The 12,426-nt window shown below is 36.3% G+C and overlaps 1 protein-coding gene across 2 annotated transcripts in view; it reads right to left on the reverse strand.

Moving 5' to 3' along the window:
* TRAPPC9 (trafficking protein particle complex subunit 9) overlaps window positions 1-12,426 on the reverse strand; it is a 1,041,075-nt gene that overhangs the window by 1,017,944 nt on the left and 10,705 nt on the right. The gene's annotated exons all lie outside the window — the stretch shown is intronic.

Consider the following 12,426-nt stretch of genomic DNA (forward strand, 5'->3'; position numbering starts at 1 on the left):
AATAGAAACTGAACTTTCATTGGCATGGGGAACTCCCAGGTAAGGAAACTTCCTCTAACTGATACAGGTTGACATCTTCAGTGCAACTTATCACCTCAGAAGGCTGCCTCAAGCACGGAGAGGTTAAGAGGGACACAAAAAGAGGCAGGACTCAATCCCAACTTTCCAGGTTCCAAGGACATCTCTCATCTACTATAGCATCCTGCCTCTGTTTCTAGAGATATTCTTTCTAAAACAATAAATATACTTCTTGATAAGTTTGCTAAGTGTCAGGCTAAACACAAGTAGATGTTTCTTGGCCAAAAATTATGATGATTCAACCTCTTGTTGTACATGTGATTTATTCTGAACAAAGGCAACAACATAATGAAATGAGATCTAGACCTGAAATCCAAGAACCTGGGTTCTCATCTCAGATCTGCCCCTCTGTGGGTCCTGGATAAGGAATATCTAAGCCTCAGTTTGCTCAATTGTAAAATGATTATATTAATATGCATGTTAACTTCTTCATAGGATTATTGGGATCAAATGAGATGACACACACAAATTGTTTTGTTATGAAATTATTAGGAGGAAGTCTCATTGTAAGAAAATCTAGGCATATAAAATGTAATAGGTTATTATGATTTATGATTATTGATCATAATGGAGAGGGACTTCAGAGATAGTCAAACCCTCTCATTTCACAAATGAGGAAAATGAAGCCAAAAGAATCTAAGTAACTCACCCATGGTGACACAGATAATATATATATGGCTGAGACAGAATTCAAATCTAAGTCATAGAAAAAAGAGATTTAGAGCTAAAAGGAATCTTAAAAGCCCTCAAGTCCAATCCCCTTATTTCATAGATGAGACACAGAAAAGTTAAGTGATTCACCCAGCATCACCTAGCAGGGGTCTAAGGCAGTATTGGAAACCCCAGGCTTCCTGACTCCTGGTCCACAGGGACACCAACATGTTAAACTCAAACAAAAACTAATTCCTGACAACAATGCAGTGGCTTAGAAAATAATACAGTAACATTATATCCTATTGTATTTTATTTATTTTATTAAATATTTCCCAATTACATTTTAATCTAGTTCTGCACTCTTCAGGGTAGCAGAATTTGACCCCTCTGCAAAACACTGCTATCTAATAATTCAGTGGTTTTTCACTTGCACCATACTGCCTCCAATAGCTCACATTTACACAGGGCTAGCCTGTTACAAAGCACTGAATATTTACTGGTCAATGGCAGGTACTATAACTTATTTCATTTGCATCCCTTATAGCACCTAAAACCACACTGATCAGATAGAATGGTGAAGGGGCCTAAGAAACATTTTGATTAATGTCAGTGTGATTGTTTGTGTTTTCATTAACTACTTTCTCTTAAAAGCTGGATTTATAATAAAAACCTCAATAGAAATCCTGCAGGTAGGTGGAGATATTTTAGGATTTCATTGTCATATTATCTACTACCACTTCAAAGAACTAGATAGCTAATCAAGGCCTTTTTGACAACTAGAGATATGCTAGAAACAGAGGGGAGGTATGAAAAATAGCAAAATGAGATAGCAAAATGGTGGGGGGGGGCCTTTTCTGCTATGACTAACTATCCAAGCAAGGCTCCAGTGAAATAGGAATGATGCTGGCCATCAAGGTCACTTCAACCACAACAGCAAATACACTGAAATGAGTGAGATGAGTAGAGGGACCTGCATGACAGGAATCCAACAGATGTTACAAATGGACCAGATCATAATTCCAACCATAAAACCATATCTGGCTTCATCCAGATTCCCCTACATGGTCCCTTTAATTCATCCTAAAGTTTTGGACTTTAAGGAAAGTCATTTGCATCAACGGCTGCCTACACATCAAGGTTAGGAAAGTGCTGTGACCTACACCCCAAAATAGCTCTGACATGACCCTCTCCAACTCCACCATTAAAGTCACTCCTTTGGTTGAGAAAAAACAAAATCATGTTCATTGTTTCAGTGAAGATAGCCAAGAAATCAAATATATTTTGTTTTATTCAAGAATATTTCAAGAATGGTGCTCTTTATAGCTTAGACTGAAATCACAAGACTTGGAATCAGTAGCTAGCTCAACTTTTTCATTTTACAGGTAAGAAAATGAGGAGTAATATCACCAGAATTTGTCCCCAAGTCCTACAATTCCAGCATGAGTAATAATAGTTAACATTTTTGTAGCCTTATAAGGTTTGAAAGTGCTTTAAACATATAATGAAATTTGATTCTCACACCAGCTTGAAGAGGTGGATACCATTCTTATACTTATTTTAGAGAAAATGACAATGAGACAGAGAAAGTAAGTGACTTGCCCAAGACAGTACACTTAAGTATCAATGGCAGGATTCAAATTTAAGTCTTTTTAAGTCCAAGACCAAGGTTCTATCTACTACGCTACATAGGTGCCTCAGAACAGAAACTATCTAATTTCTGCTTTGCAGCAGGCATAGAATAATGCCCAGAGTAATCCTATAGATCTCAATGACATGTTACAAGAGACTCTTGGCAGTGAAAGAATAATGTAAGAGCACTAGCTCTCTAGAGTACATGGAACTGAAAAGCAGAAAAGTCTACAAAAGTACACTGAAACTGCTTCCCAGGTCTGCCTTGGTTTAGTTCAGTTTCTGGCAGCCTCTGTATAATATCCTCCATATACAGAATTGTCTAAGATCCCCTGCAAGGGAGTTGAGCCCTCCCCACCAGGAATACTCTATATCAAATCTCAATCTCAAGATCAAAACCAATCACTAAGGAAGGAAAGTAAAATAGATTTCAAAGATGGAGAATTAATACTAGCTTAGTTTTGCTCAGAGGTACTCAGGATGGAATGACCTTTGTAAATATTTTTCACAAGCAAAAATAATTAACTATAAAAAATATTTTCTTAGAAGTCTCCTTCCAAAACAAAATATTTTTACTATCTTTTATAAAATAATGCTTGACCAGCACAAATAAGTCATCAAACTTTGTACTTTATAATTTATATAAAAGTATAAAAACTATCATTGCAAACCCAATTATGTGAAATGATAAAATCAAAGTCAGAATACCTTCTTATGGATAAAATAAATCTTTCACATTCCATATAATTTGGGAGACATTTAAGGAACATGTGAGAAAGAAGACTTTTTTTTTTGTAGTTTTTGCAAGGCAAACGGGGTTAAGTGGCTTGGCCACGCAGCTAGGTAATTTATTAAGTGTCTGAGGCCGGATTTGAACTCAGGTACTCCTGACTCCAGAGCCAGTGCTCTATCCACTGCAACACCTAGCCACCCCAAAAGAAGACATATTTGACCACCAAACTTAAGGTCTAGAGTCCTTGTGCTGACCTCATTGATATTTGCCTGTGAAACCTGGACAGTCTACCAGCACCATGCCAGGAAACTGAATTGCTTAAATTGTTTTAAGAAGGTTCTGAAGATAAGATACCAGACACTGAGGTCCTTTCTTGAGCTAAACTGCCTCAAATGTCAAACATGTGCTTGCCAAAAAAACTATTTTATGGAGAACTCACACAGAGCAAGTGCTCACAAGAGGGTCAGGAAAAAGTGGCACAAGGACACTCTGAAGGTCTCAATTAAGAACTTTAGAAATGATTGTACAGATGGGAGACCCTGGCACAGGGCCACCCAGCATGGCATGTCCTCATCAGTGAGAGTGCTGCACTCTATGAGGAAGGCAGAACTGAAGCACCTCAAAGGAAATGTGACATCTGTAAACTTAAGAGTACCCACCCCAGGTGTTCACATGGACCATTTGTGTCCACCTGTGGCAGGGCATTCTGAGGTCGTTTTGGTATGATCAGCCACATGCCAACACATCATGATTTGTCTCAAACATAGTAGTGTCATTGTAGTCTTCTTCAGTAACAAAGGATAAGAACCAACTAATCAACCAACATAAATAATTATCAAATTTGTCATATCTGAAAGAATTCAAACAGGGTCTTTTGATAGCCTCTATCTATCCAAATGAGAAGAGGCCAAAAAGATTAGCCAACTAGTAGTGAACATTTTGACCACAACAATTTGACAAACTGTTATCAAGACATGAAATGGCTATTATCTGCCTCAGTGCTAAGATCAAGTAATTATATATCTTTTAATTACTTAAGCAATAAATAATAAACATCTTTAATGAAGAATGTTTCAAATTAAAGTTGAATTTGACTACCATTCTCTGGACCTTTTTAAACTACAGTTGGATATTACTTTATCAAATCTACTAGCTTCAGAGTCAGAAGGCCTGGGCTCAAGTTCTCATATAGACTGGATGACTCTGGGCAAGTCTTATAACCAATCATTTAATACCCCATGGAACTCTCTAAAAGTAAAACTAAGACCTAGGCCCTGACTCTAGCAGATTAGCCTCAGTCAGTATTGATTTTAAAATGCAAGCTCCTTGAAGAGGAGGCAGTTTTCTATTTGTCTTTAAATCTCCAGCTGAGAAGATACCTCATAAACACTGGCTGGTAAATAATAATTGCCAAACTATATATTTAAAGGGAGTCTTCTCCAGAAGTTCCCTACACAAAGGGAACTCCGTGTCTGGAAAGACAGATATACACAAATGAATAGCAAAAAAATACAAAATAAATAGAACAAACAAAAAACAACAACAAAAGAAGAATTCACAAAAATAAATAGAACATAACCCCCTGAGGGCAAAGATTTGAGAAACATAGTATACATGTAGTTTGTAATTCTAAATTTTATTGCCAACAACAAAAAAAATTATAGAATTTCTATTTTAAAATATATATATACACACACACACACACACACACACACACACACAGAAGTTTCTCATTGCTATTATATTTGCATATACCATCTGGTACCTATATGCATATAATGGATAAATGCCAGAAGTAAAATATGTCTTAAAATAAAATTAATCTTATTACATGCAACTATAAACTCCACCAAAGAAGGCTTCAATCCCTGAAATTAAATGCTTATTGACATTTAAATGGGAATTTTCCTACTAAATACCCTACTTCTCCATTTTTTAATCCAGGTCTAAAGAAAGCAATTGACTATTTTTCCAAAAAGCAGATTATATTCAATAACCTATTTGAAGAAATGTATTCCATTCACACATTTCACAATATCCTCTTCGAATACTGGTATCAACCATTGGTCAATATTTAGTGTTAGCAATCCAAGTAATCATCTATATAGTTATCACAAAGAAGTGTATGAAAGTGGAGGGGGGAAAAACTAATTGTAGAGTGAAGGGAAGTAAAGTTGATAAGAAGTATCATAAAGGAGACATCAATGATGCCAGGGTAATTGTGCTAAAAAAACCTGTTGTTCTTTTTCTCTTTTATTCTTTGATAAAAGGGATGGGTCCCTATAAAGGGGGGAGAGGAAAGAACATATTCAGAATGAAGATGACATAAAAACAAAATATTTCAATAACAAATTGGATACTGGTTAGCCTAGACAATCTATAAGGTCCCTTCCAATCCTGAGTTTCTACAATTCCATAAGTTGAAGAGGAATGCTGGTTGAATAAGCTATTTTACTCAGTATCACAGTAAAATGATAGGATAGGATTAAGTGATTTCTAGGGTCCTTCCAAGTTTTAAATCCTTATGACTATGAAGTTCCTCTTTAAAAGAAGAAAAAGATTCAAATAAGAATTTCTAAATCTGCTAGCAACATAACACAAAACCTAAACATACCTCCTCACTGGGACACCCTATTCTTAACTCTGCCCCACACTTTACCTTCATTTATATTAACACTGTATATCTCATAGAAGTGGAGCTTGTTGAGCTGATCCCTTCTTTTTCCCTCATCCATCACCCCAAGGGTCAGTGCCCCAATGCTTGTAGCAATTGAGATGTTACAAGGAACAGGGCTGAAAGCCTCAATCAGACTCAAAAACATGGCTAAAGGACATTTGTTCATTAAAGATAAATAATTTAGAGGCGGCTCAGTGGCACAGTGGATAAAGCATCAGCCCTGGAGTCAGGAGTACTCGGGTTCAAATCCGGTCTCAGACACTTAATAATTACCTAGCTATGTGGCCTTGAGCAAGCCACTTAACCCCATTTGCCTTGCAAAAACTTAAAAAAAAAAGATAAATAATTTGGGACGGCTAAGTGGATAGAGCACCAGCCCTGGAGTCAGGAGTACCTGAATTCAAATCTGGTCTCAGACACTTAATAATTACCTAGTTGTGTGGCCTTGGGTAAGCAACTCCACTTGCTTTGCAAAAACTAAAAAAAAAAAAAAAAAAAAAAAAAAAGGTTATATAAAATAATTTTACAGAGGTTGCCTGTAATTCTTTCCTCTGCATAATACTTTATTTAAATGTCAACATGTAGCCTGAGGATATAAATGGAAAGAACACAAAAGCAAACTATATGATGGGTATTATAAAGACCAAGACTGTCCACAAAGAAGAAATGAGAAAATAGACCTCCCTCCCTTCTTTACAGAATTAGGAGACTATGGTCATAAAACACTGCATTCACTGTCAGACATCAATGATGCCTGGGTAATTGTGTTAAAAAGCCTGTTGTTCTTTTTCTCTTTTGTTCTTTGATAAAAGGGATGGGTCCCTATAAAGGGGAGGGAGGAAAGAACCTATTCAGAATAAAGATGACATAAAAACAAAATATTTCAATAACAAATTTTTTAAGTCAATATGATCTATACTGGCATATCAAAAAGCTTTTCAAAAAGAAAAAATTTGTGAACAGGCAGCTTTCAAAGAAAAACTATAGTCAAATGAGAAAATGTTCTAAAATACTACTGATTAGAGAAATGCACATTAAAACAACTCTAAGGGTACCATCTCATATCTATCTGTTTAGTTAATATGACAGAAAAGCAAAATAACAAATGCTTAAGGGGATGTAGGAAAACTGATTCACTAATACGCTATTGGTAGAGTTGTGAACTGATCCATTTTGGAAAGCAATTTGGAACTACGCTCAAAGGGATATAAAACCTTGCATATCCTTTGACCTATTCCTAATTTTGCATCCCAAAAAGATTGTTTTAAAGGGGGGAGGGGCAGGAGAGACAAGACCCACATATACCAAAAAATTAAAGCTCTTTTTATGGTGGCAAAGAACTGGAAATTGAGGGGATGCCCATGAACTGGAGAACAGCTGAACAAATTGTAGTATATGATTCTGATAGGCTATTACTATATATAGGAAATAACAAAAAGCTTTCAGAATAATCTTAAAAGGCTTATGTAAATCAATACAAAGTAAAGTGAGCAGAGAACCAAAAGAACATTGTACACTTAACAGTAACAATATGATGATCAACTGTGAATGGCTTAGTTATCTCAGCAATACAATGATCCAAGACAATTCTGATGATGAAAAATGCTATCTATTCACCTCCAGAGAAAGAACTGATGGAGGATGGAGAACAAAGCACAGTTTTTTAAACTTTTTTTTTAGGTTTCTGTCTGTCATTTTCTTTATTTTTATGGGTTTTCTTGGGTTTTTTTCTCCCTTTGTGTTTCCTTTACAACATGACTAATATGGAAAGTTTTGTATGGCTGAACATATATAACCTTTATCAACTTGCTTTCCTTCTTAAGAAGGGGGAGAAGGAAGGGAAGCAGAGAGAGAGAGAATTTGGAACTCAAATTTGTTTTAAAATGTTAAGAATTAATTTTACATACATTTAGAAAAAATAAAATATTTTTAAAGAATAAACACAAGGGGCGGCTAGGTGGTGCAGTGGACAGAGCACCAGCCCTGGAGTCAGGAATAGCTGGGTTCAAATCTGACCTCAGACACTTAATAATTACCTAGCAGTATGGCCTTGGGCAAGCCACTTAACCCCATTACCTTCAAAAAAATCTAAAAAAAAAAAAAATAAACACAAGTCTTATTTACTATTCTGACAGCATCACCAAATGTCATTTTGATGAACAGTCAGTAACTAAACAAACAAATCATTAGGTTAAAAAAACAGAAGTTTTAACACCTCAATAGTTACTCCTTTATCAAATTTTCCTAGAGCACTTTGAACCTTTTCTAAACCCATAACAATAACATCTCTACCTTCTCCAGTGAAAATTAAGAACTGGGTAAATTTTCATCTCTAATACTACAGAAAGAATGGAAGAAGGAAGAGGAGGACTCACAAAAATAGGCACACTTCTGGGTTGAAGTGAATCCACTATTGCTGATTATAAGCATTAGCCTCAATAAACAAAACTGATTCATTTAAATCAAAAATTAATTTACAATCTATAAAATATTGACCTTTCCCAGGTTTAACTTCTTAAGTCAGAAATATCAATAACTCATATAATATGAAATTATCCCAAGTCACACACAAGAAAACTGTCCAATAAAGAAGCCTTTCTATAAGTTATTATCTATGTTGCCTTGGACTTCAGTTTACTTACCTCTTAAGAACTGAAGCCCAAAAAGAAAAAAAATAATTGCCATGATTATGTATTGATTGTGACAGAGTCACAATCTGACAGTCTGGTCTATAATCCAAGTCTCTGGTCTCCTGGATAAAGGACAAGATGACATCTAAGGTCTCTTCCAGCTCTAAATCTATGCTCTTATGAACAATGGATACAATAAGATTATCTTAATGGTTTGGGCACAGTCCTGACATGCTAAAAGTAACTAGTATTTTACTGAGAAAATGGAAATAAAATACCTAGCTAGTCCTGCCACAAAGAATGGGCAAAGGAATTCAACTCAAATTGAGGAAATCCAGAGTGCTGTTTGAGTTGCATTATTTGGGTTTTTTTTTTCCTTTTGCATGGATTCAAGATCAGGTATTTCATTCAATTTTTAAAGTTGGAAACTGAACACTCAAGAAAATTCTTAAAAGGTACAAAATATATAAACCCACAGAAACATTAAACATAAGTTTCAATGTTTCATTAAAACTTTTACCACTTTCATTCACAAGCCCTCCAGACAAGAGATGAGAGATGTGTGAAGGCTCCCAGGCTTTCAACTAAAGAAATACTGGTAACCAACCCTCAAACCCTCATCTTACCAAAAGAATTTCTTCCTTTTCACCCAGCCTAAAGGAATGTTTAAACAAGGCAATGGGGGGGGGGGGGGGGGGGGGGAAGAGGAGGGTAGTATATGAAAATAATGTTTTCTCCAGGGAGGGACAGAAAGATAAACATCATGCCCAGGAGCCGAAAGACAGTTGTGGTTCTACCACTTACTTATGATATAACTTGGGCAAATCATATGACCTCTGGGTTTTACTTTATTCATCTGAATAAAGAGGGAGAACTTTCCAGAGTTGGACTAAAGGACCTCCAACATTCTGTATGGGGTTTTTTTTTTTGGATTTTTGAAAGGCAAATGGGGTTAAGTGGCTTGCTCCAGGCCACATAGCTAGGTAATTATTTAAGTGTCTGAGGCCAGATTTGAACTCAGGTACTCCTGACTCCAGGGCCAGTGCTCTATCCACTGCACCACCTAGTTGCCCCTCTGTATGTTATTTTAAAAGAATCTTCTAGTGTCTTGAAAATGCTTTACATATACTGATCCTTAGAACAATCCTTTGGGGTAAGTGTTTTACCAAAGTGTCCCCCATTTTACAGATTAGGGATTTAAAATGAGACTGACCATCTGAATGACTTTCCTGGGGTCACAGAATTAGTAAACCCAGACATCTTCCTGACTCCACATCCATGAATCCACCTACTATCACCTCCATGGCTCCCTTCCAACTTTAGAATCTCAAATTCTATGCGCGTAACCCATTCGTAACCCACCCATAAACACAAAGCAACTTCTACAGTCCCATCTTAACAAGAAAAACTGAGGCAAATGAAGATCTTATGGGATGGTAATGCAAATGCAGAACACAACTTATGCCTCAACTAACTTCTAATATTCCCTTAGGACCATACTGATGATGCTCGAGTGTATACTTATTAAGCCACATCATGCATATAATATATCAACAGCCATGAATCACATGCCTAATAGATGAAATTAAAAGATTCAAATGAAGCCAAGCTCAGTGATATTAGATCTTACTAAGTTATTATGACCCACTAAGACATTTTTATACCTGAAAGAATTAGCATTTCCCACCTTTAAAAAAGAAAAAAAATAATACAAATTCGTGGAGCTAGCAAATTCTAAAGACCAAGCAAGATCCCCAAAGCAAGTATTTGAATATGTATGAAGCATCAGCAGTGGCTAAAGGCAGAAAGGCCAAAAGAAAAATTTACTAAGTTAACATATGGGTCTAGGCAGCATTAAGTTTTGGTTTTATATATATATATATATATACACACACATATATATTTAGAAGCAGTGAAGAGCATGGGAAGGCAACATATAAAGAAATCTAGCTAGGTTTTAAATGCATTGTATTTACAGCCTACCTTTTCAGACCCAACAACATACTCACAGGGCAGTATGATAGAAAGAAAAGGAAAAAAAAGAAAGGAAAAAAGGAACAAGCAAAAATTAGAAACACACAAGAACAAAAAAATTTTACTAGCTACAACACAACCCAAATCACAAAGAATCTTCCACCAGCTTGTGGTATGTATTTAGGGGCAAGTTTAGTTCCAAGTAAAGTACACCAATAGGGCAACCAATCAAATTTATAATACAACGGGCCAAGAGACAGTCACTGTAAGCAAAACTTGATGAGAGCTGACAAAGTTACAAGAGCCAGATCATCTCAGACTGAATATGTGGTTCAAACGATAATATAACTTTAGATCTGGAAGATCATCTAGTCCAACCCCTGATTTACAAATAAGAAAACTGAGGTCTAGGGAGGTTAAGAGATTTGCCCAAGGTCACACAAGTAGGAAAGTCAGGGATTTGTCCTCTGACTCCACATCCACCAATTCTTTCCACCTAGCTATGCTGTATCACTGCTAAGGAGAATACCAGCAAGAACTAGAAAGAAAAGTCTCCATTCAAAACATGTTTTCAAATCAAGCAATCAATCAATCAATACATAAATAGATGAAAACAAAAACTTGGTAGTGAAGAAAATGGGACAGTGAAAGAAGGAAAAATTTATTAAGTACCAAATGACAACAGAATTAATTTATTGATTCTATGCATAATGAAGGTACTTCATTTCCCCTCCCTAAAGTAGAAGGCTTGATGGTGAAAGTTGAAGAGGGACTGATACAATCAGCCCTTAGAAAGCAAACAGTGATATCAGTACCTCACCCCCTACTACTTCAGAAGGAATAATAATAGTTCCTCTTTCCATAGCACTTCATGGTTTCAAAGACATCTAAGTATTACATGTATCACGATCCTCACCACAACTTGTGAGGCAGGAAGCAAACTGGTCGTACCAACACTATGACCCCTTCTTGCAAAGCAGAAAACCAAAGTTCAGTGACTTGCCCAAAGTCAGACACCAAGAAAGATCACAGTGGTGCCTGGACTTCTATATTCAGATCTTCTATCTCTAACTGCAGGACTCTTTCTACACAACTGCTTTTTAAACAAAGAGCTATTTTTGATACCTTGGTGAATTTAATATTCATAGAACTATCTGTGGGGTTTAAAAGGTTATTATGATTTGTTCCTCACAGACACTTCATAAAGTAAGTCAAAATAAAGTTCTTATTTTCTAAGTGAGTAAATAAAAATTCAGTCCAGTCTCATTTATTAAGCATTCATAAAGCACAGACACTATACAAGGCCCTGGGGATGCAAGACATAAGTGAAAACAGTCCCTAGTTTCAAGAAACTTGCATTCCACTGACTTCACAAAACTATAAAATATAGCAAGAGGAGAGGCTTTGCACCTGACTCACAACACTGGGTGGAGGCCAGTCTCTCTTACTTTGATTTGTATTTTCAGTTCACGATTTCTTTACAACCCAGAAGGCCTCATTTGAGCCAGACAAAAAAAAGATCATCCACTTTCTTTCACTTATGAACTCACCCTCCTTTCATTATGAAGTCAAGAATTGACTAAACTCAATGAATGAAAGTAGTCAGATGATGGAAGAAATTTCTTCAAGAAGGAAGCAAAGCTGTCACTCTAACAGAAAGTCTGAATCCCCCTTTTCCCACCCATCAGACAGTCCTTTTTATACAATGGAAATAGAAACATATAGCAAACTTAAAGATGGAAAACAAAATATTCTTAGCATAGAACAGCATTTTGAGGTCTTAGGCACTGACATCTCTGTTGTGTATCACAAACTTCCCTACAAGTGTACAGGGAAAGACGAAGACACTGCACATTAGCTTTGGAAAGGCAAGGTACTGTAATGGAAAGAGCAGCAGACAAAATCGAGAGTTTCAACTCTAGTCCTGCCAGTAACTGACAGTGTGGTCTTGGGCAAGTATTTTGAATGCCTCTGGGCCTCAGTTTTCTCATCTATAAAATGAGGGAACTGAATCTGATCAACATTTCTCAATAAAGCTCCAGTGATCCAAA

The sequence above is a fragment of the Macrotis lagotis genome, chromosome X, assembly GCF_037893015.1.
Source record: "Macrotis lagotis isolate mMagLag1 chromosome X, bilby.v1.9.chrom.fasta, whole genome shotgun sequence".
Classification (NCBI taxonomy): Eukaryota; Metazoa; Chordata; class Mammalia; order Peramelemorphia; family Peramelidae; genus Macrotis; species Macrotis lagotis.